General features: G+C 52.0%; 1 long non-coding RNA gene across 1 annotated transcript; it reads right to left on the reverse strand.

Moving 5' to 3' along the window:
* Nucleotides 1-1,746: 1,746 nt before the first annotated feature.
* Nucleotides 1,747-2,930, reverse strand: LOC122544272. Its single transcript, XR_006310307.1, has 2 exons — nt 2,810-2,930; nt 1,747-1,818 (listed from the first exon to the last, which is right to left on the reverse strand). It is a non-coding gene; the product is annotated as an uncharacterized LOC122544272 (long non-coding RNA).
* Nucleotides 2,931-3,399: the final 469 nt, after the last annotated feature.

Here is a 3,399-nt window from a genome sequence, read left to right on the forward strand (position 1 = left end):
CAGTGTGTACCATCCCCTCCCTCCCCCCACCGACACTCAGTAACAGCAGTGTGTACCATCTACAAGATACCCTGCAGGAACTCACCAAAGATCCTCAGGCAGCCCCTTCCAAACCCACAGCCACTTCCATCTGGAAGGACAAGGGGCAGCAGATACACGGGAACACCACCCCCTGCAAGTCCCCCTCCGAGTCCCTCCCCATCCTGACTGGGAAATATCTCCCCGTTCCCTCACTGTCACTGGGTCCGAATCCTGGAATTCCCTCCCTCAGGGACATTGTGGGTCTACCCCCAGCACACGGACTGCAGCGGGTCAGGAAGGCAGCTCACTCCCACCCTCTCAAGGGGGCAACTAGGGACGGGGTAATAAACACTGGACCTAGACAGTGAACACCCACATCCAATCAACAAACAACTGAAACAAGAATTACACAAAACCTAACCACAATGAAGCCCCCGTGCATTTTGAAATGCTTAGCCACCAAACTGGGGAGTGAAGTGATTTAAACATTCTGCAAAGACAGGAGTCACTATGGCACTTGTTCACATGGTTAAGGGAACAGAACTGAAGATAGGGTTTTCGTTAAAAGATAAAACACCAAATGTGCTTTAGGAGACATTGGCCACACCCAGGACAATACTGATGGATGAACATTATGTGGCACAGCAATACAGCGATCCCACGGGATCGATGTGACTAAGCTGCCGATGAAGGTCGAACGGGCACAGTCAATCACTGGCTGACTCCGACAGCAAAGTCCCCCTCTGACCCTACCCAAGTGAAAGGGGTTGGGATGGGATGGGATGGGGGGGAATTGAGAAAACATCAAGGACGAGCTGAAATGGGAGAGCTCCCCTCGCTGACGCTGTGGGGGGGTTTGGTCATGAATTTGAGAGATGCTGTTTCTGCATAATGTTGTGAAATGGTTGTCAGTTCATCAAGATGGCAGCAGAACGTATAATGGAATGGACGGAGGTGCCAATGGTCTGGTGTACTCTGTACTCGAACAGAGGCGGTCCACAGCAGGCTCTCTCTGATGATACTATCAGCCAAGTCACTCCCAATCAATTTGATGAACTGCATGTGAATGAGTGGTTCTGGTTTAAAATTCGATCGTGGCTAACAGCACCTTTGGACAGCTTAGTGGATGAAACATTTGTACAAAGGCAATGTAATGTGGGACCGGGCAGTAGCCTGTTTTGTTCTTGCACATTTCGGAATGGTGACCGCTCACACAAAGGCAGGCTGGGAAACTCTGGCCTTACTGCTTACAGTCGATTCGATTAGATCCCCCTACAGTGTGGAAACAGGCCCTTCGGCCCAACCAGTCCACACCGACCCTCCGAAGGGCAACCCACCCAGACCCATTTCCTTCTGACAGATGCACCTAACACTTACGGGCAATTTAGCATGGCCAATCCACCTGCCCTGCACATCTTTGGACTGTGGGAGGAAACCCACGCAGACACGGGGAGAATGTGCAAACTCCACACAGACAGTCTGCCTGAGGCTGGAATCGAACCTGGATCCCTGGCGCTGTGAGGCAGCAGTGCTAACCACTGTGCCACCGTGCCGCCCCCGGCTGGGTCAGGAGAGCAGTTGAAGATTTTCCAGATCAGAACTATGCCGGCTGGCGGTTAGTAAAGCTCAAGAGGTTAGTGCCAGTGCACACTGCAGGGAGTTGGAGAGTTGCTGTGGTGGTGGAGTATTAGGGAGCTCCTGTCTCTGGGGATATTGCTGGCTCACCTTCGCATTGATCAGGGTCCACATCATTGTCACAGCATCCAGGCGATGGATGTCGTTGGAGAAGCAGTCAGCCTAGACAAACACATGAAAGCTGTTGGTGACATTCCCACATTGTCCTTGCTCTTATTAAAAACAGGATGATTTCAATTTCTATCTGTCCTTCTGAGGGTACTGGGGGACAATGTAAAACAGACTGAGATGGAGCAGGACACAGGGGATTCCAATTCTCTGGGATTCCTACCTCCTGAACAAAAGAGGAAAGCTGAGTGGGACAGTCAGACAGCGCTCTCAATGGAGAACTGATCGGGAAAGATATTTAACACGCTGAGCTGACACCAGAATTCACCTCCAATAAAAGATAGTCACCATTGGTGACTATGGAGAACACAAGGGTAATTTTCTTCCCCAGGGATTGGCGTAGGGGGAATGGATCTCACCCCCAGAGGGAGAAGTAGAGGCTGACAGATCAGGTCCATTTAAGGTGAACACACAGAGGCCTAAATGACAAATATCATGAAATTATGTGAAAGCTTTTCCCGGTCCTTAGGACTCAAGCCTCAGCTGACTTAACGTGCAATTCTGTGCAGCAGAGTTTACAGAAGGATGCCTTGGAGTAGAGAGTGTGCAGAGGGGCTGGACTCGCAGCTCAGGAGTTCGGTGAATGCGGAGAGATTGGAGGCACTGGGCTCGTTCTCCCGGCAGCAGACAGGCCCAAGGAGTGAGCTGATCGAGATGCTCAAAATCAGGAAGGGTTCAGACAGAGCAGCGAAGTAGGGACTGTTTCCACTGGTTGGAGGGTTTGTAATCAGAGGAGAGAGATTTCAGTGATTGGCAAAACAGAAGTGACATAAAGAAACTGTTTCTTTCAAAAAATCAAAGGGAGTTAAGATCTGGAATGAACTTCCTGAAACGGAAGTACAAACTGAGACCTTCCAAGGTAAAAGGAATTGGATCAATATATAAAATAGCAAGGGTACCAGGGAGAACAAGGCAGCAGGGCCAAACTGAAGAGCTAGCACAGACACAGAGGGCTGAAGGTCCGCCTTCCTGTTGCATTCCTTACCAACTGCTCGTATCCTCCAAAGATGAACATGCACTTGCCCAGAGCACAGGCAGAGTGGCCATCACGGGCTCCTGGGATTGACCCCTGAACCCTTGGGGTGGACCAGCTGTGAGTGTCTGCAGGTGAAACCAGAGGAGCAGCAGTCAGCACGATAACGTCTCTCACCCCCCCCCCCCCCCCCCCCACACACCTCTCGCACTTGATAACGTGGAGCGACAGCACCAACTCGGGCCGTCACTCCCACAGCAAATACAAACAAACAGCAGGGAGGTTATCGGATTCCCAGGGGCCCTCAAGTCACTCCACAGACGGTGGAATACATTGTGAAACACAACCACCGTTCCCATCAATCCCTGCTCCAGGCTAAACCCCCCACCCACCCACTGTCACTCAGAGGGAATACAACACTGCCGGGGAGCCTCACCCCAAGGTGGGGGGGAGAGAGTGACCTTGAGGGGGGGCGCGGGAGGTGACAGAGATAGGGAGGGGCTGTGGGGATTTTAGGGGTTGACAGAGATAGGGAGGGGGTGTAGGGGCTGGAGGGTGTTACAGAGGCAGGGAGGGGGTGTTGGGGCTGGAGGAGGTCACAG

Source organism: Chiloscyllium plagiosum, chromosome 47 (assembly GCF_004010195.1).
Source record: "Chiloscyllium plagiosum isolate BGI_BamShark_2017 chromosome 47, ASM401019v2, whole genome shotgun sequence".
Taxonomy (NCBI): Eukaryota; Metazoa; Chordata; class Chondrichthyes; order Orectolobiformes; family Hemiscylliidae; genus Chiloscyllium; species Chiloscyllium plagiosum.